At 37.8% G+C, this 22,507-nt stretch overlaps 1 protein-coding gene across 3 annotated transcripts in view; it reads right to left on the bottom strand.

The window, feature by feature from the left end:
- Positions 1 to 22,507, bottom strand: part of CDH8 (cadherin 8) — a 383,236-nt gene that overhangs the window by 193,336 nt on the left and 167,393 nt on the right. The gene's annotated exons all lie outside the window — the stretch shown is intronic.

The following is a 22,507-nucleotide window of genomic DNA, read 5'->3' as shown; positions in this document are numbered from 1 at the left end:
ATAAGAACTATATAGGGTTACCTCTTTGCTTGACCCCATTTTCATAAAAAAAGGAACTAAGGACCAGTGAGGTTTGATCCCAGCTCTTTCAACTGCTAAATAGCCGAGCTTTATTATCTGAGGTCTAGTACATAGTGTTTTCCATGATTACTATTTGTGTCTGGGGTTGCTAATTTATACTCTGCTGAGAATGAGAGCAAGGGAATCTAATCTGCATTTTGTTTCATCGTGTAAATATAGTCATTATTATTATTTCCATGTATAGCCCTTGAATGTATTTGTTATTAAATAGCACAATTAGGCAATCTCAATTCCTGTCTTTGAGAGATCCACAGGTGTCAGAGTGCAAAGGTAGCTGTTAAGAGAGATAATACCACAGCAACATTATTAAAGTTAATGGGATGGAAAAGAAAGTTCCAATAGTACTGTCACACACAATAAAATTTTACCGCTCATGGAAACTACTTTTAAAGAAACTCTCCAGATGTGTAAAAAAAAAAAAAAAAAAAAAAAAAAAAATCTAATTATAGCTATGCTTACATTTACCAACCAGTTCAACCCTGTTAACCTTATGAACACTAAAATCACTAATTTACTGAATTCCATATTGCTGCTCCTTGTGGTCATATAAAACAGCCTGGCTCATAATAAAACAATTGCATGTAAGATTTAGAATGGGAAATTATACATAATCACAAATTGTGAAGTGACTCTAGTATAACTTTAAAACCATTAAAAATTTTATCTTCCCTTTATTTATATAGCCACACATGCTCCTCAGTCCCTGCCTATGAAAACTCAAAACTTCTATCTTTTTCACTTGATCTAAGCACAGTTCAAGGATATACAAATTTGAAAAATCCATTTACTCTATAAATATTGATTAAACGTGGACAGGTAGCAGTACCCATTTATTTCCAAATTATGGCCACAAAATTTTCTAACTGTAAGGGAATAAAGACCACTACTTATACTCAAAATTCCTTCTGAATCAATGTTTTGCCCCAAGTGGAAAGTCCCCCTGGTTTTAAAGACTGATGCTCTTGAGACTGATTTTTTTTTTTTTAAGATTTTATTTATTTATTTGACAGAGAGAGATCACAAGTAGGCAGAGAGGCAGGCAGAGAGAGAGGAGGAAGCAGGGTCCCTGACGAGCAGAGAGCCCAATGTGGGTTCCCAGGAACCCTAAGATTATGACCTGAGCTGAAGGCAGAGGCTTTAACCCACTGAGCCACCCAGGCGCCCTGAGACTGACTATTTTTTGCAAGTAGCTCTATTTAAACTCCTTATCCATCCAGCCCCACATTGGGCTCTCTGCTCAGCAGGGGGCCTGCTTCCTCCTCTCTCTCTCTACCTGCTTCTCTGCCTACTTGTGATCTCTCAGTCAAATAAATAAATAAATATTAAAAAAATTTTTTAAAAAACTCCTTATCCAATATTCCAGAACCATCCACAATCATATTCATATAAACCAATTATTTTCATTATTCAAGAATGCTATTTTTTCCACTTTCCTTTCATGAAATTCAGCCCAATCTTTCAAATTACTACAACAACAACAACAACAACAACAACAACAATAAATCAATTATCTCATTCCCTTACATATTTTTTTTTTCATGACACTTTGGACAATGAATAGGAAAATATCCAGTTGATGTATTTATAACATAATTATTTATGTTGACATCTCTCTAGTTGTTCCATAAGCTCCATGAAGTCAGGGCCATGTCTACCTCATACATCATTTTGTCCCTGAGAGTGGAGGTGATCAATAAATATTTATTTACTGAATTTAAATGTTAATCTAAAAGAGGGCATGAAACTATTTACAGTCTCTCTCTTCTTTTCCTTTCTTTCCTTTTTTTTTTCCTGAACACATTGACTTTTCATCATTCCCTGCCCCACCCTCCTATTTAGGATAGAAAGCCTAATGCAGCAGAGTTTTGAATCTGACAGACGAGATCAGGAAATAAGCTCTGACTTTTACTACCTGGGTATCTTCCAGAAATTAATTTGCTCAGAGCTTTTATTTCCTTTATGTAAAGTAAGGCTCATGGCACCCACTTCACATGGGCACAAAGAAGAAATGGATAAACCAGATGACCAATAAATGGTACCTTCTTCCATTTGATTTTCTTTCTTTTTTTTTAAAGATTTTATTTATTTATTTATTTATTTCCCTTTTTATTAATTTTTTCAGCGTAACAGTATTCATTCTTTTTGCACAACACCCAGTGCTCCATGCAAAACGTGCCCTCCCCATCACCCACCACCTGTTCCCCCAATTTGACAGACAGATCACAAGTACGCAGAGAGGCAGGCAGAGAGAGAGGAGGGGGAAGCAGGCTCCCTGCCGAGCAGAGAGCCCGATGGGGGACTCGATCCCAGGACCCTGGAATCATGACCTGAGCTGAAGGCAGAGGCTTTAACCCACCGAGCCACCCAGGGGCCCCAATTTGATTTTCTGAACAACTACAATGTCCAGAGATATGTGCCACTATAATGAGTTCAAGGTCACTGCTTCTGGAAGGGGAGGCACAAATTATCTAAAAAGGATGCTTTGGTAGTGTGGGGTTTTCTTAGGTAGTATCTACAGGCACATCCTTTTGTACCTGTCTGTTATCGGCAATGTCATACCTACTGTTCTTAAATAATCCGATGACTAGATGTTGATAGATGATAAATACGAGAAGAGAGCACAAAGATAGAAGCTTCCTAAAAGTTGCCATTTTTCAAACCCTAGGTACCCCATGGTCCAAAACTGACAATACCAAAATCCTCCTGAAGATGTCCATTTTACAAGTATTCTCATCCTTGACTTCATCTTCTACGTTTATTGGTTCATTTATAATATGTTCTTGAGCAGCTATCATGAGGCAGGCATAGTGCTAGGAACTAGGATGCATGGTGAATACTCGACAGGATCTTCACATGCATGCCTGAAATTCTTCTTTTTTTAACTGCCTTTCTCAAAAAAAAAAAAAAAAAAAAAAGATCTCCCCTGTTTTAGCCCAGAGGAAATCATTTCCACAGGGATGTCTCTGAAATATGACTTACAAGGAAACAGATGGAGTATTTGTATATTCCTCTTTCTCCTCCAGACACTTAGTGAATTCTTATTCATGCATCAGAATCTATGTCAGAGGCTACTTTTGCCTTAAATGAGAGAAGTGTCATTATTAATTACATTTAATTATATAATGTAAATATATATATAATTATAGACAAAATTTTATGATGTGTAGCTCTGTTTTCTAAACTAGGATATTTCAAAATTAAATGATCCTTTTGAGGGGAGCTATATCTAAAGTTGTATTTACCACAGTATTTAAAAATAATTATTGAACATTTGTGATATGTTTAGTATAGTCTTAGGTAATCTTAAATACTGCATTACAGAGTTAGGCCAAAAGGATGGGGTAGAATTAGAATTATACACATAAATCCGTACTATCAATAAAACCTTACTGCTACCCTTACACAAAAACACCAGATATGAAATATATATATATACACACACACACATACACACATATATGTATATATATATGTACTTTTAATATAATGGTTGTCAAAGTGTACTCCTCTCGGATACTGATTAATCTTTGACACTCAAAGATAAACCATTCTTTCCTATAATATGAATGCAAACACAGCTTTGTCCTTCACCAAGTCATTTTGAATTAGTCCAAATAAAACTCAAAGCTATATTTCAAAGGACAGAAAGAATATCACCATAGAGATGGAAATTCAACTTAATTCAATACGGAAATGATACATAGTAAGCTGGGGAAAATCCTTGATCTTAGCTGGTTGGTCAAGTTGAATGGATATCAATGGGAATAAGCATTTGCTTTGGTTTCCACCTAAATCCATCCCAAAGCACCCCAGTGTAACAGCCGGAGTTACATGTGGAGGAGTCTGTGTGGCTCATAGTCCTTCTGTCTCTGTACACATTCAAAGGCCATGGTTCCTCTAAAAATGCATCCCTTCAACCTCAGTTATGGTCAGCACTGGATAGCTCCCTCTGGACTTAAAATCTGTCCAAAGGTGTAAGTCACATGACATAACATTACTCTTAATTTACCCAAATATGGGGCGCCTGAGTGGCTCAGTGGGTTAAAGCCTCTCCCTTTGGCTCAGGTCATCATCCCAGGGTCCTGGGATCGAGCCCCGTGTTGGACTCTCTGCTTCGCGGGAAGCCTGCTTCTCTTCCTCTCTCTCTCTGCCTGCCTCTCTGCCTACTTGTGATCTCTGTCAAAAAAAAATAAATAAAGTCTTTCAAAAAATTTACCCAAATATATTTAATTGTTCTCTGTGCTTATATAATGAGATTATTTTTAGTAATCATAAAGGAATTAATCTGACCACAATATTTACTCAACCTACTTTACCTCTCACAGGAGATTCCAAGCAGGAGAATAAATGATTGTTAAGTTAGTGTATGCAAGCACCAGCTGTCATGCTCACTCAGATATGAGGCTTAATCATCAGTGAAACTGGGGAAGGATAGGATTTGAATAATGATCTACTGGATATTTAAAATTAAATATTGATTAGATTTGAATAATGATCTATTGGGTATTTAAAATTAAAATTGTGTCATCATTATCAACACAGTGATGTTTAAATTTAGGTACAGGTAGAATGACACACTTTAATTTATTCATCCATCCATTTGTCCAAAAAATATTTTTTGTGAACTACGTGTACCAAACACTTGTTTCCTGTCTGACTTTGGCATACCATTAAATCTCAAAAATCCTCATAATATAATTAATATAAATTAGCAATTTATCTTAGAATAGCTACATTACATGATCTAGGAATTAAATTAGAGAGTGAAGACCCTCATATTGTTTGTTGCTGCCTATAATCCCCATTCAGGATCGACTGGTGGTTCTCCTACCAGAAATGTAGAAGAAGGAACATAAGAAAGGCTGCTATTTCTCTCTATACTCTCTTTGTGCCAAAACAGTCAGACTCACATGCTGATACTCTCCTCCCTCTTTAGTTGCTCTGCATGTATGTGTGTGTGTATGTGCGTGTGCACGTGTGCGTTAGGTTTGAAAAGGGAAGTCTCTCTGCATGTGTTCTTTCCTCCAAAATTATAGAAATCTATGCACTCCACTGGTAAAGAAAACATAAACTGAATGAAGAGTGCAACAGGTGGACATCCCCACAGGTGAGAAAACTACTCTCTGGCTCCTTTCCAATCCTCCTATCTATTGGCTGCATGCCTGACTTCTCCAGGGAGAGCCCCGTGTCATTCCAGGAGACTGAGAAGAGACTCCATATGTTACATAGGAAGGCAGTCTGGGGGCACCTGGTTGGCTCAGTTGGTTAAGCGACTGCCTTTGGCTCAGGTCGTGATTCTGGAGTCCCGGGATCCAGTCCCACACTGGACTCCCTGCTTGGCAGGGAGTCTGCTTCTTCCTCTGACCTCTCCCCTCTCATGTTCTCTCTCTCTCAAATAAATCAATAAAATCTTAAAAAGAAAAAAAAAATAAGCTGGTCTTCCCCTTCCCTGCTACTGGCCACCCACTTCATGGGAAGGCGTGATCTAGAGTATTCTGGAGTTTTTAGAAGTCTGCTGTGTGATGGGTGGAGATGCCTCAGCTTTTGGCCAGCGCTTAGGAACAGATCTTTATCCCTCATGATGTAACTTCCCTAGACAATGGGACACACAAGCTTCCCTCCTCTCCATGGCACTCCTATCTTGCAGTCAAAATTTCAACTCCAAATCCAGCAGGTTTTTTTCCAATTTTGTATATGTATATATGTGTGTATATATATATGTGTGTGTGTATATATGTATATATGTACATATATATTTTATTTATATATATTTTACTTAAATTCAGTTAATTAACAGATAGTATATTATTAGTTTTAGAAATTCAGCAATTTTAATAGAAATGTGTCTTGTATTTAATATTGCTGAAGTACTCCTCTATCTACCATTAATGCAAACAAACACTTTGGGTTGTTCTAAGTGGAACTGTCCTATCAAAAAAATTGTATTTTGCCTGATTCAATAAAAATAAAAATTAATAGTAATTAAAGATATTCTTAGTTTGCAACGATCTAAGACAAAGTATGGAATATATGCTTCCCTCCATCCAATATTATTAATGACTAGAAAAGGCCATTATATCACTGTTCTTTAAGATTGACACTTAGGGCCAAGAGGTGATTGTACTCATCCAAATTCATGCAGAAAATTAGTGGGGGCTTCAATTTTTAAATTCTAATCGAAATTTATTTTATACATGATAAGTTCTTAAAGGAAAAACAAACACAAAACTGATACCAGTAAGTGAAAACTATTTAATTTCTCAATATCACCCCAAAATCCATCTTTTTATGGTCACATATCCCTTTCATTTCCTCCTGTTGTAAGGCTGTATGTAAGTTTCCCCTATTCCACATCAATCACTTGTTAAATTGTGCATTTTTATTACAGATAAAGGGCTGATATCTAAGATCTATAAAGAACTTCTCAAACTCCAGACTCAAAAAATAACCCAGTCAAAAAATGGGCAGATGACATGAATAGACACTCTCTAAAAAAGACATACAAATGGCTAACAGACATATGAAAAAATGTTCACTATCACTAGCCATCAGGGAAATATAAATCAAAACCACAATAAGATACCACCTTACCCCAGTTAGGATGGCAAATATTAACAAAACAGGAAACAACAAATGTTGGCGAGGATGTGGAGAAAGGAGAAACCTCTTACACTGTTGGTGGGAATGCAATCTGGTACAGCCACTCTGGAAAACAGTACAGAGGTTCCTCAAGATGTTAAGAATAGAGCTACTCTATGACAGTTGCATAATGTATCCCAAAGATACAGATGTAGTGAAAAGAAGGGGCACATGCACCCCAATGTTCACAGCAGCAATGTCCACAACAGCCAAACTGTGGAAGGAGCCAAGATCCCCTTCAACAGATGGATTGATAAAGAAGATGTGGTACACATACATAATGGAATATAATTCAGCCATTAGAAATGATGAATACCCATTGTTTGTATCAACATGGGTGGAACTGGAGGGGATTTTGTTAAGTGAAATAAGTCAAACAGAGAAAGACAATTATCACATGGTTTCACTCATATGTAGAACATAAGCAATAGCTCAGAGGACCACAGGGCTGGGAAGGAAAGGAGGGAAATTCAAAGGAGGAAAAATCAGAGAGGGAGATGAACCATGAGAAAATACAGACCCCAAGAAACAATCTGGGGGTTTTTTAGAGGGGAAGAGGGAGTGTTGACATTGACTAAATATATTTTTTAATAATTTTAGCAACTTTTTAAAAGTTGTAACTTAATTATATTTAAACTCAATTAATTAACATATATTATTAGTTTAAGAGGTACAGTTCAGTAATTCATCATTATATCACATGCCCTCCTTAATGCCCTTCACCCTGTTACCCCATTCCCCCAACCACCTCCCCTCCAGCAATCCTGTTTGTTTACTAGAGTTAAGAGTCTCTTATGGTTTCTCTCCCTCTCTGATTTTGTCTTATTTTTATTTTTTTTTTTTTTTCTCATTTTATTTATTTTTTCAGCGTAACAGTATTCATTCTTTTTGCACAACACCCAGTGCTCCATGCAAAACGTGCCCTCTCCATTACCCACCACCTGTTCCCCCAACCTCCCACCCCTGACCCTTCAAAACCCTCAGGTTGCCCCAACCTCCCACCCCTGACCCTTCAAAACCCTCAGGTTGTTTTTCAGAGTCCATAGTCTCTTATGGTTCGCTTCCCCTCCCCAATGTCCATAGCCCGCTCCCCCTCCCCCAATCCCACCTCCCCGCAGCAACCCCCAGTTTGTTTTGTGAGATTAAGAGTCATTTATGGTTTGTCTCCCTCCCAATCCCATCTTGTTTCATTTATTCTTCTCCTATCTCCTACCCCCCCATGTTGCTTCTCCATGTCCTCATATCAGGGAGATCATATGATAGTTGTCTTTCTCCGATTGACTTATTTCACTAAGCATGATACGCTCTAGTTCCATCCACATCGTCGCAAATGGCAAGATTTCATTTCTTTTGATGGCTGCATAGTATTCCATTGTGTATATATACCACATCTTCTTGATCCATTCATCTGTTGATGGACATCTAGGTTCTTTCCATAGTCTGGCTATTGTAGACATTGCTGCTATAAACATTCGGGTACACGTGCCCCTTCGGATCACTATGTTTGTATCTTTAGGGTAAATACCCAGTAGTGCAATTGCTGGGTCATAGGGTAGTTCTATTTTCAACATTTTGAGGAACCTCCATGCTGTTTTCCAGAGTGGTTGCACCAGCTTGCATTCCCACCAACAGTGGAGGAGGGTTCCCCTTTCTCCACATCCTCTCCAGCATCTGTCATTTCCTGACTTGTTCATTTTAGCCATTCTGACTGGTGTGAGGTGATATCTCATTGTGGTTTTGATTTGTATTTCCCTGATGGCGAGTGACGTGGAGCACTTTTTCATGTGTCTGTTGGCCATCTGGATGTCTTCTTTGCAGAAATGTCTGTTCATGTCCTCTGCCCATTTCTTGATTGGATTGTTTGTTCTTTGGGTGTTGAGTTTGCTAAGTTCCTTATAGATTTTGGATACTAGCCCTTTATCTGATATGTCGTTTGCAAATATCTTCTCCCATTCTGTCAGTTGTCTTTTGGTTTTGTTAACTGTTTCCTTTGCTGTGCAAAAGCTTTTGATCTTGATGAAATCCCAACAGTTCATTTTTGCCCTTGCTTCCCTTGCCTTTGCCGTTGTTCCTAGGAAGATGTTGCTACGGCTGAGGTCGAAGAGGTTGCTGCCTGCATTCTCCTCAAGGATTTTGATGGATTCCTTTCTCACATTGAGGTCCTTCAACCATTTGGAGTCTATTTTTGTGTGTGGTGTAAGGAAGTGGTCCAATTTCATTTTTCTGCATGTGGCTGTCCAATTTTCCCAGCACCATTTATTGAAGAGGCTGTCTTTTTTCCATTGGACATTCTTTCCTGCTTTGTCGAAGATTAGTTGACCATAGAGTTGAGGGTCGATTTCTGGGCTCTCTATTCTGTTCCACTGATCTATGTGTCTGTTTTTGTGCCAGTACCATGCTGTCTTGATGATGACAGCTTTGTAATAGAGCTTGAAGTCCGGAATTGTAATGCCACCAACTTTGGCTTTGTTCTTCAATATTCCTTTGGCTATTCGAGGTCTTTTCTGGTTCCATATAAATTTGAGGATTATTTGTTCCATTTCTTTGAAAAAAATGGATGGTATTTTGATAGGGATTGCATTAAATGTGTAGATTGCTTTAGGTAGCATAGACATTTTCACAATATTTATTCTTCCAATCCAGGAGCATGGAACATTTTTCCATTTTTTTGTGTCTTCCTCAATTTCTTTCATGAGTACTTTATAATTTTCTGTGTATAGATTCTTAGTCTCTTTGGTTAGGTTTATTCCTAGGTATCTTATAGTTTTGGGTACAATTGTAAATGGGATTGACTCCTTAATTTCTCTTTCTTCAGTCTTGTTGTTGGTGTACAGAAATGCAACTGATTTCTGTGCATTGATTTTATATCCTGACACTTTACTGAATTCCTGAACAAGTTCTAGCAGTTTTGGAGTGGAGTCTTTTGGGTTTTCCACATATAGTATCATATCATCTGCGAAGAGTGATAGTTTGACTTCTTCTTTACCAATTTGGATGCCTTTAATTTCTTTTTGTTGTCTGATTGCTGAGGCTAGGACTTCTAGTACTATGTTGAATAGCAGTGGTGATAATGGACATCCCTGCCATGTTCCTGACCTTAACGGAAAAGCTTTCAGATTTTCTCCATTGAGAATGATATTTGCGGTGGGTTTTTCATAGATGGCTTTGATAATATTGAGGTATGTGCCCTCTATCCCTACACTTTGAAGAGTTTTGATCAGGAAGGGATGCTGTACTTTGTCAAATGCTTTTTCAGCATCTATTGAGAGTATCATATGGTTCTTGTTCTTTCTTTTATTAATGTGTTCTATCACATTGATTGATTTGCGGATGTTGAACCAACCCTGCAGCCCTGGAATAAATCCCACTTGATCATGGTGAATAATCCTTTTAATGTACTGTTGAATCCTATTGGCTAGTATTTTGGCGAGAATTTTTGCGTCTGTGTTCATCAAGGATATTGGTCTGTAGTTCTCTTTTTTGGTGGGGTCCTTGTCTGGTTTTGGGATCAAGGTGATGCTGGCCTCATAAAATGAGTTTGGAAGTTTTCCTTCCATTTCTATTTTTTGGAACAGTTTCAGGAGAATAGGAATGAGTTCTTCTTTAAATGTTTGGTAGAATTCCCCTGGGAAGCCGTCTGGCCCTGGGCTTTTGTTTGTTTGGAGATTTTTGATGACTGTTTCAATCTCCTTACTGGTTATGGGCCTGTTCAGGTTTTCTATTTCTTCCTGGTTCAGTTGTGGTAGTTTATATGTCTCTAGGAATGCATCCATTTCTTCCAGATTGTCCAATTTGTTGGCGTAAAGTTGCTCATAGTATGTTCTTATAATTGTCTGTATTTCTTTGGTGTTAGTTGTGATCTCTCCTCTTTCATTCATGATTTTATTGATTTGGGTCCTTTCTCTTTTCTTTTTGATGAGTCTGGCCAGGGGTTTATCAATCTTATTGATTCTTTCAAAGAACCAGCTCCTAGTTTCATTGATTTTTTCTATTGTTTTTTTGGTTTCTATTTCATTGATTTCTGCTCTGATCTTTATGATTTCTCTTCTCCTGCTGGGTTTAGGGTTTCTTTCTTGTTCTTTCTCCAGCTCCTTTACGTGTAGGGTTAGGTTGTGTACTTGAGACCTTTCTTGTTTCTTGAGAAAGGCTTGTACCGCTATATATTTTCCTCTCAGGACTGCCTTTGCTGTGTCCCACAGATTTTGAACTGTTGTGTTTTCATTATCATTTGTTTCCATGAATTTTTTCAATTCTTCTTTAATTTCCTGGTTAACCCATTCATTCTTTAGAAGGATGCTGTTTAGTCTCCATGTATTTGGGTTCTTTCCAGCTTTCCTCTTGTGATTGAGTTCTAGCTTCAGAGCATTGTGGTCTGAAAATATGCAGGGAATGATCCTAATCTTTTGATACCGGTTGAGACCTGATTTGTGACCCAGGATGTGATCTATTCTGGAGAAGGTTCCATGTGCACTAGAGAAGAATGTGTATTCTGTTGCTTTGGGATGAAATGTTCTGAATATATCTGTGATGTCCATCTGGTCCAGTGTGTCATTTAAGGCCTTTATTTCCTTGTTGATCTTTTGCTTGGATGATCTGTCCATTTCAGTGAGGGGAGTGTTCAAGTCCCCTACTATTATTGTATTATTATTGATGTGTTTCTTTGATTTTGTTATTAATTGGTTGATATAGTTGGCTGCTCCCACGTTAGGGGCATAGATATTTAAAATTGTTAGATCTTCTTGTTGGACAGACCCTTTGAGTAGGATATAGTGTCCTTCCTCATCTCTTATTATAGTCTTTGGCTTAAAATCTAATTGATCTGATATAAGGATTGCCACTCCAGCTTTCTTCTGATGCCCATTAGCATGGTAAATTGTTTTCCACCCCCTCACTTTAAATCTGGAGGTGTCTTCGCGTCTAAAATGAGTTTCTTGTAGGCAACATACTGATGGGTTTTGTTTTTTTATCCATTCTGATACCCTGTGTCTTTTGATTGGGGCATTTAGCCCATTAACATTCAGGGTAACTATTGAGAGATATGAATTTAGTGCCATTATTAGCCTGTAAGGTGACTGTTACTGTATATTGTCTCTGTACCTTTCTGATCTACTACTTTTAGGCTCTCTCTTTGCTTAGAGGACCCCTTTCAATATTTCCTGTAGAGCTGGTTTGGTGTTTGCAAATTCTTTCAGTTTTTGTTTGTCCTGGAAGCTTTTGATCTCTCCTTCTATTTTCAATGATAGCCTAGCTGGATAGAGTATTCTTGGCTGCATGTTTTTCTCGTTGAGTGCTCTGAATATATCATGCCAGCTCTTTCTGGCCTGCCAGGTCTCTGTGGATAAGTCTGCTGCCAATCTAATATTTTTACCATTGTATGTTACAGACTTCTTTTCTCGGGCTGCTTTCAGGATTTTCTCTTTGTCACTAAGACTTGTAAATTTTACTATTAGGTGACGGGGTGTGGACCTATTCTTGTTGACTTTGAGGGGGGTTCTCTGCATCTCCTGGATTTTGATGCTTGTTCCCTTTGCCATATTAGGGAAATTCTCTCCAATGATTCTCTCCAATAGACCTTCTGCTCCCCTCTCTGTTTCTTCTTCTTCTGGAATCCCAATTATTCTAATGTTGTTTCGTCTTATGGTGTCACTTATCTCTCGAATTCTCCCCTCATGGTCCAGTAGCTGTTTGTCCCTCTTTTGCTCGGCTTCCTTATTCTCTGTCATTTGGTCTTCTATATCACTAATTCTTTCTTCTGCCTCATTGATCCTAGCAGTGAGAGCCTCCATTTTTGATTGCACCTCATTAATAGCTTTTTTGATTTCAACTTGGTTAGATTTTAGTTCTTTAATTTCTCCAGAAAGGGCTTTAATATCTCCAGAGAGGGTTTCTCTAATATCTTCCATGCCTTTTTCGAGCCCGGCTAGAATGTTCAGAATCGTCATTCTGAACTCTTGATCTGACATATTACCCATGTCTGTGTTGATTAGGTCCCTAGCCTTCGGTACTGTCTCTTGTTCTTTTGTTTGTGGTGATTTTTTCCGCCTTGTCATTTTGTCCAGATAAGAGGATATGAAGGAGCAAATAAACTACTAAAAGGGTGGCAAAGACCCCGGAAAAATGCGCTGTAACCAAATGAGAAGAGACCCCAAATTTTGGGGGGGAGAAAGGGGATAAAACAGCTTCTGAAAAAAAAAGAAAAGAAAAAAGAAAAAAAAAAAAAGAAAGAAAAAAATTTAAAAAATAAAACAAATAAAAAAATACAAAAAAGAAAGAAAAAATATATATATTTAGATGAACTAGTCAAAAAATGTTAAAAAAGAAAAGGGTAAAAGTTTTAAAAAATTTAGCAGAAGAAGAAAAAAGAAAAAAGAAAAAAAAATTGAAAAAAGAAAAAAAAATTGAAAAAAGAAAAAAAAATTGAAGTAGCCGCAAGACTAACGAATCATGGGGAGAAAGCCATGAGTTCCGTGCTTTGCTTTCTCCTCCTCTGGAATTGCTCTGCTGTCTTAGGAATTGAATCTGCTTTCTCCTTGATAGATGAAATTCGTTCTGGCTGGATATTTTGTTGATCTTCTGGGGGAGGGGCCTGTTGTAGTGACTCTCAAGTGTCTTTGCCCGAGGCGGGATTGCACCGCCCTTACCGGCGGCCGGACTAAGTAATCGGCTCGGGTTCGCTTTTGGGAGCTTCTGTTCCCTGAACGCTTTCCGTAGAGTTCCGGAGGACGGGAATGAAAATGGCGGCCTCCCAGTCTCCGGCCCGGAGGAGCCGAGAGCCTGGGGCCCCACTCCTCAGTGCGCCCCCAGAGGACAGCACCCAATCACTCCCGTATCCCCAGCCTCTAGCCGCGCTCGGAGCTCACCCAGCCCGCGACCAGTTCAAGGTAACCCCGAGCTGAGAGTTCAGTCCTCGGCTCTGTCTTGGCAGCCGGCTTCTCCGTTCTAATAGCTGCGAGCTCTCCGACACTCTGACACCCCCGATCCTTCTGTGACCCTGCGGGGTCTGGGGCCACGCTGGCCCCGCGTGGGCTTCACCCCGGTTTAGCCCCTGGAGCAATGTCCCTCAGTGGAACAGACTTTTAAAAGTCCTGATTTTGTGCTCCGTTCCTCCGCCGCTTGCCGGGAGCCGGCCCCTCCCCCCGCGGTCTATCTTCCCGTCGTTTTAGATTCACTTCTCCGCCAGTCCTACCTTTCAGAAAGTGGTTGATTTTCTGTTTCTAGAGTTGCTGTTCTTCTTCTCTTCGCTCTCCCGTTGGATTTGTAGGTGTTTGCAATGTTTAGATAAGCTATCGAGCTGATCTCCTGCTACCTGATGTAGTCTCAGGCTGCTACTTCTCCGCCATCTTGACTCCTCCCTGATTTTGTCTTATTTTTTCTCCTTTCCCCTATGATCCTCTGTTTTTTTCCTTAAATTCCACATATGAGTAAAATAGTATGATAACTGTCTTTCTCTGATTGACTTATTTCCTTAGCGTAACACCCTCTTGTTCCATCCAGGTCATTGCAAATGGTAAGATTTCATTTTTTTTTTTTTAAGATTTTATTTATTTATTTGACAGAGATCACAAGTAGTCAGGGAGACAGTCAGAGAGAGAGGAGGAAGCAGGCTCTCCGCAGAGAGCCCGATGCGGGGCTCGATCCCAGAACCCTAGGATCATGACCTGAGCCGAAAGCAGAGGCTTTAACCCACTGAGCCACCCAGGCACCTCAAGATTTCATTTTTTTTTTTTTTTTTGATGGTTGAGTAATGGTCCATTGATTGATGTGAATTGCAAAGACATTCTCACTTATCAGTGCATATTCTAGAATTATTGGTCTACCTGAATTTACCTGAACATTTCTTCTCAACGATCTGCACTAAGAATATTCTTTGGCCAGTCCCTTTGGCAGAAAAATGATAATCCATGCAATACTGATTTTTTTTTTAAAGACATCCTGTATGTTTGCAATTTATCACTTCAACTCAGAGTGCATAAAAATGACTCAAACCATGAAGACATTTCATGAAGTCTCCATGTATTATCTTGATTTTTCTAAAAGAGAACCATTTATTACATGGATTTTTTTCCCCCAAAGAGTATTTTTTCCTTAGCTCACTTTTATAGGTTCTACTGAGACAAATGTTATTTGTATCCAATAAAGAACGATGTTCTGAGTTTCAAAAAAAAAAAAAAAAAGTCAATGAATTAAGTTAGTTTATTTTTAAGCAAGTCATTTTTCATACTCTTTCTTGCCAGGAGCAAAGTTTAGACTGTCCTGCAACTTTACCCTGGTTTCTGTAGATAATTAAGCATTTATTATTCACTTGCCTTGCATTTCATTTAGACTTTCCATCTTCAATCACTTAGGATGGACTGCAAGTGTGTTCTCATGGTTGTCCTCAAATTAGTGCTTTTTAAATAAATGCCACATTCCTTCCTATGTCCAAAATGTTGCAAGAAAACATGGTATTGGGGGTAGCATCGAGGGGGAAACAGAAAAAGGAAGTATTTATAGGATACAAATTAGCTATTTTCAGCCTTTTAAAGCTATTCTTAAAAAAAAAATGCCAATTCATTTTGCAATTACTACTCCTTACATCTTCTCTGATATTAAACTGCCTCCTATGCCTAGGTATATTGTATACCCAGACCTGCTTCAAAGTTTTTTAAGTCCCTTTCTAAAACAATGATAGCCCCAGGGATTAGCTACAATACTTGGGAGTGAAGTGGGTGTATAGGAGACAGTTGAAAAACTGGAACTTGAAATCAGACAGACTCACTTTGAATCTTGCTTCAAGCACCTTATGTAAGAAAGCTATCAATTCTGACCCTCTGTTCTCTCAGAAGTAAAACTGAGATGACATGAGAACCTATCTCAAAATATTGTATGCAGTAAATTAAAATAAATTTGATAATGCATGCGAACCCACTTAGCACAATGTCAACAACATAATAAGTATTCAATAAATTAGAGTTGCTTTTTTTTATATTCTTGTTGTTGTTTTTCTTCCTGTTGTTGTTGTAATGTGACAGGGAACTTTATTTGTAGATGGAGAAAGCATTTTACCTTACACTCTTCTCTGAAACATAGTTCTGTCATTTGCAGAGTGGAGAGAGAAATTCTTCCCTCTACAGTTTGGTTTAGTGCCCTGTCAAACCTAGAGAACTATAGAAACACAGAAATAGTTTCTTTTCGCTTGTTTTTGTTGTTGCTGTTGTCGCCGTTGTTATTATTATTATCACAGTGACCTCTGGAATAGGAAGATATGTTAATAACCATTCTTTCCTTGTGTGGTGGCCATTAACTTTTCTCTCTCAACATGTGATCTAGAACTAAATCTGAGTGAGAGTTCATCACAGTCTCAAGGCTCATTTTTCCAAGTTTAAGAATAGCATTGTGTTGGCTATACACTTAAGATATAATGTGAGGGGGCGCCTGGGTGGCTCAGTGGTTTAAGCCTCTGCCTTCGGCTCAGGTCATGATCTCAGGGTCCTGGGATCGAGCCCCGCGTTGGGCTCTCTGCTCAAGCGGGGAGCCTGTTTCTCCCTCTCTCTCTCTGCCTGTCTCTCTGCCTACTTGTGACCTCTCTCTCTGTCAAATAAATAAAATATTAAAAAAAAAAAAAGATATAATGTGAGACGTGGAAATGGCATGAATTGTAGCTCTAAGTGAATCTCACAAACAAACACAACAAAGCTACATCTGAGGTTACAGCAGGGTTATTCCCACCACAGGAACAAACAGAAGGAATATAGAGCGGAAACCAAGCTGGATTCCCTACCTGGTTCATTACACATCTCTGAGTCATGGCAAGCTTTTTCTTTTTCTCTACTAATCCACTCCTCCCTTCCTTCCCCTTCCATCCTTCTTTTCCTTTTCTTTTCTTTCTTACATTCATATTTAAAATACTTACAGAAGGACTTCCATGTGTCAAAAATTCTGTTAGGCATAGGGATGTAAAAATGAACAAATCTGACAAGCTCCATTCCTTCACAGACTTTGTATTCCAGCATTAGAACTTAAAAATATAAACAAGTCAATATGTAAGATAATTACTGGCTATGATAAGCTCAAAGAAGATAATACATAGAACAAATAGCAAATCTCTCTACAATCTTAAGTTTATATCTGAAACAGGAGAAGGAGCTCTCCCTGAGGTAAAGAGATTGATGTGTTATGGCAACAAAAAATAATTCTATTAGGTTGAAATGTAACAAGTAAGGGGATGGAAGAACTTATCTGTTCCAAAGTCCACAGTTCTGTTCTTAGCATTCTTTTGAGGATAAAATAAGACACATATGGGATTTTTTTTTTTTTTTGTCTCCTATGCTCTGGTTTCTTTTTATTAAAAATATTCTAGTATCAAGAACTTGATGACAGTTGCCAATGGGCAATCTTTTTTTATAAATATCATAAATATGTTCAAGTCCCATAGCCTGCTGAGAGAATGTTCACTGTCACAATATTGATCATTATAGCTACGAGTCTGGCTGTTACTGGTAAGGCCAAAATCCTCATATAAAAATGAACTGAGGAAAGGCCGAGATGGGTTCACTGGTAAATTCTACCAACACTTAATAAAGAAATTATACCAATTCTCTAAAATCTCTTATACAGGACAGAGCAGAGGAAATGCTTCTTAACTCATTCTATGAGGCCACCATTACTATAATACCACAGTCAGATGACATTCCAAGAAATGATAATGACAGACCAATATCTATCTTTGAAGAACACAGATGCAGAACCTTCAATATGATTTCGGCAAACTGAATCCCAAAAAAGTAGAAGAGTTAGATGTCATGACTAAGTAAGATTTATCCCAGATATGCCAAGCTGGTTCAAGATGCAAAAATGAATTAATGAAATTCATCACATTAACAGGTTAAAAAAGAGAAATCAGGTGATCATGTCAACAGACAAAGAAACAGCAGTTAACAATATCCAACACCTATTCATGATTTAAAACTCTTAATAAAATAGAAACAGAAGAAGGGTGTCTGGGTGGCGTAATCAGTTAGGCATCAGACCCTTGGCTTCAGCTCAGGTCATGATCTCAGAGTCATGAGATCTAACCTCATGCCAGGCCCTGCACTTGGCACAGAGTCTCCTTGGGACACACTCCTTCTCTCCCTCTCCCTCTAAAATAAATAAACAAATCTTTAAAAATTTAGAAATAGAAGAGAACTTTCTCAATTTCATCAAGACTATGCACAAAAACCCTAAAAACATCATACATAAAGCTGGTAAGCTTAAAGCTTTCTTACTAAGATCAGGTCCAAGACAAGAATGTATCTTCTCACCACTTCTTTTCAATATCATTGTCAAAGTCCCTACTAACACAATAAGACAAGGAAAGGAAATAAAAGGTATACAGATTGGGAGGGAAGACATAAAACTCTTTGTTCACAGACGGCATGATCATCTATGCAGAAGATCCAAAATAACTGACATAAATAACAAGAACAAAACCTTCTGGAATTCATAAGCAAATACAACAAGGTTGCAAGATACAAAAGGTAATGCTTTCCTATGTATCAATGATATATTTGAAATTAAAAACACTAGACCTTTTATATTATATTATATTATTATATTATATTATATTAGAAAGTGAAATACCTAAATTTAAATCTAACAAATATGTACAAGATTTATATGAGAAAAACAGCAAACTTCTGATGAATGAAATAAAGAATAAATAAATAAATGGAGAGACAGTCTATGTTCATGGATAGGAAGACTCAATGACATTTGGATGTCAGTTCTTCCCAGCTTGATCTATAGACACAATGCAATCCCAATCAAAATATCGGCAAATTATTTTATGAATATCAACAAACTGAGTCCAAAGTTTGTATGGAGAGGTAAAAGATCTAGAATAGCTAACACAATACTGAGGGAGAAAAACTTAGAAAGACAGATGCTTCCTGACTTCAAACCACAGAGCTACAGTAATCAAGACAGTGTGATACTGGTTAAAGGACAGACAAAAAGATCAATGAAACTGAACAGAAAACCCAGAATGGGATCACATAAATAAAGTCAACGAGGAGCAAAGGCAAAACAGTAAAGCAAAGATAATCCCTTCAACAAATGATGCTGGATATCCACATGCAAAAACAAAACAGATCTTAAATATGGGCATTAAATCCTTCATAAATACTAACTCAAAATGGATCACAGACCTAAATGTAAGACACAGGACTATAAAATTTCTAGAACATAGAAGAAAACCTATATGACCTTGCATTTGGCAATGACTTTTTAGATACAATGGCCAAGGCAAAACTGATGAACAAACTGACAAGAGAGACTTGATTAAAAGCTGCTCAGTGGGGAGCCTTTTTCTCCCTTGCCTGCCATTCCTCCCCCCCACCACCACTTGTGCTTGCTCTCTGTCTCTCTCTCTCTCTCCCTCGCTCTCTCTGTGTCAAATAAATAAATAAAATCTTTTAAAAAAATAAATAAATACACTTCTTAATACTCTTACTATTGGGTTTTGACTAAGTAATTCACCAAACACCTTCTAATCTTGCATATACTATTGGAAACCTCACATTCACTGACTTGCTAGGACAAAAATTTACTCACTCTTGTGTTTGCCACGTGTTGTAACAGCCACAGAGACCCACAGTGCTTGGGGTCTCAAAGAATTTGCCTAAGAGTGCAGTTAGCTGACATCTTCCAGCTGAATCACCTTTAGGATTAGTTTTAGTATTAGAGCTGAGGACTACTCTTCCCAGGCACATCAGAGACAAAGAGTGATTAAGACTGTATTCAAACCTGGCCATGTACATAACATATGGGACATCTTCTAAGAGAAACCTTACCCAAGGGTTTGGCCAAGATGCTGTCGATATGCACTGCCTTATCCTGCTTCCTCTCCTCTTAACTTGCATGGTTATGAGGTCTGCATCACAGTGTGATGGGTTTCCCCGCCTGATTCTGTTGCATGCCTCTTATGGAGTGGTTATTTATGTCCCTCTCATAATTCTCAGGTTGATATATAATTCCCAACGTGATGGTAATTGGGGGCAGTGGCTTTAACAGACAATGTGATTGTGAGAGTAAATCCCTCAAAAATAGTATTAGTGCTCATATTCAAAGAAGCCAGTAAGCTAGCTCACTCTCTTTCCACATGGATATAGTCAGCCCCCTACAATCTAGAAGCTGGCACTCACTGGAATTCTACCATGCAGACACCCTGAGCTCAGACTTCCAGTCTCAAGAGCTGCGAGAAACAATTTTCTGTTTCTTATAAGCCACCCAGTTTAAGGTATTTTGTTATAGCAGCCAGAACTAAGACAGTGCTTCTTTTATCTTTTATAGTTCTTACCCGCTAAGCCGCTCACTCTCCTAACTCTGTCTCAATGTCTTTCAGAGGACACAGTAACAGATACATGTCTTTTGGTCACCAGAAAGTGTATTTACTTTCCATTTGCTTACAAAATAAAAAACCCAAATGCTGGGGCACCTGGGTGGCTCAGTGGGTTAAAGCCTCTGCCTTCAGCTCAGGTCATGATCCCAGGGTCCTGGGATCGAGTCCCACATCGGGCTCTCTGCTCAGCGGAAAGCCTGCTCCCTCCTCTCTCTCTGCCTTGCCTCTCTGCCTACTTGTGATCTCTGTCTGTCAAATAAATAAATAAAATCTTAAAAAAAAAAAAACAACCCAAATGCTCCCTGATCTTTGCATTTTTTCTATATTTTTAATATAAAACTTTTTTAAAATGTTCTTAATCTGTTTCTGCACAACACTTACGCCCTTCTCTACCACACACACACACACACACACACAATCATACTAGTCTCAAAAAAAAATTTTTTTTTTAAAGAGAAAAGTTGAAGTTCCTGGGTGGCTCAATCACTGAAGTATATGCCTTTGGGTCAGGTCATGATTCCAGAACCCTAGGATCAAGCCCTACATCAGGTTCCCACTCAGTGGGGAGTCTGCTATTTCTTCTGACCCTTTCCCCTCTCATGCTCTCTCTCTCACACTGTCTCTCTCAAATAAATAAATAAAATCTTAAAAAAAAAAAAGAGAGAGAGAGAGAGAGAGAAAAGTCCTCACAGAGTAAAATTTAGATTCTTTAGGAACAACTTACACTCTGTTTCCATTTGAACACACTCAAGTTTAATTATGAAGGCATTTAGACAAAAATATTTATATTTCACTTGTACATAGTTATGTTGCAAAAAAAGAACTTAGGCTGATTTTTGATTTTTTAATTTAACCTCTATTTCCTTGCACTGTATCTGCTTTAACTAAAAATCACAACTTCACTCGACCAATATTTAAACAATTACTATATATATTCTTCAAGTATCATTTCTCCCTATTACATTTCCCACAATAATATCAGAATACACCTTCTAAAATATAAACCATATAATTTTGTATCTTTCAAATTAGAAATGATAAAGCTCAAATAAATGTATGTTGAGACCGATATTCATTATGTTGGGTAAAAATGCAAATATTAAATGTAGCTCGCATTTGATTAAGCAAATGGCCATATTTGTCAATGATACATATATTGATGTACATGTCAATGAGATATTTTTAAGTACCCAAATTCTCTGACGTAGTAGGGGGGTTTTATTATCTATACCTCAAAGCAATTTATTTTTGATATATAAATTATTTAAATGGTATCACCATGCTTCCTTGTGTTTATGTTGAAAGCAAAAACCTGTCTTCCAAAATGGGTTTTGAGATATCCGCAGGCTGACATTAGCCTTTGTGAATTTTTCTCCTTACATTTAATTCAATGCCTAGAACACAGTGAATGCTGAATTAATTTTTGCTGGATTACACTGGGCCTGGTGAACAAAAACGTCCAAGTGAAGAAATAGGCAAAGAGCAAAGGAGAAAATGATTTAACTCCACTTAAGCAATCAACAATTTCCGTTTTACAGAAGCCCTTATACCATAGTTATTACCTAGGGAAAGTGAAGTTCAAAGACGACTTTGAAATTAAGGACCAGGGTATGAGTCCCATGTCTGTTCCCAACTCTGTCACTGTGACGTTAGCCAAGAGGACCTGTCCAGACTTCTCTCTCTCTCTTAGCTATCTTCTCTGTCACCTCCCCTAAGGTCATCAAGGGGCCCAAAGGAGATGAAGTCTATGACAGACTTCCTTCTTCACTGAGGAAGAATATGTAATTATCCCCCTAATTAATGTGTTTTAGAAGTGTTCTTTCCTGTTTCTAAATCTAAATTCAATTTCAAGCCATGACCTATTTATATATAAATGTACTTTTTCTCACTTTTAAATGCATGAGGGTTTTACTCTTTGAATTAAAAAAAGCAAAGAGAGGCTTTAAATTTTTAATTTAATTAATAATTGACTTAATGGTAAGACATGAAAATTTATCTCAATAATACTGAAAACTCATGAATTGAAGAACTTATATGTATATGCAGCTGTATACTGAATTTTTCAATTTGGAAATCTTCAAACTAGACGAGAGATACAAAATAAAAATTCATATTTTTCAATATGTACTACCAAAAATCCCACAGGATTATAGAAAGTCTGGGAAAGTGGCCTTACTCTTTTAATACATTGTTAAACAATAGGAAGGAAACTTGCAAAAACTATAATTTTATGAAATTATCTCCCTAACCAGTTAAAAAAAAAGTTGTTTTTTTTTCCTTTAAATAACTTAATGATTTCTAAAGTCTGTACCACCAGATTCAGGACATTGACTGGGTTTAATACTGGCAATACTACTACTACTATTACTACCACTACTACAATCTCCATAAAGAACTCTTGTGGGTAGACATCAGGATCCTGATTTA

The sequence above is a fragment of the Meles meles genome, chromosome 19 (genome assembly GCF_922984935.1).
Source record: "Meles meles chromosome 19, mMelMel3.1 paternal haplotype, whole genome shotgun sequence".
Classification (NCBI taxonomy): Eukaryota; Metazoa; Chordata; class Mammalia; order Carnivora; family Mustelidae; genus Meles; species Meles meles.
The sequence above is the reverse complement of the archived record's forward strand: the minus strand, read 5'-3'. Positions and strand labels throughout refer to the sequence as shown.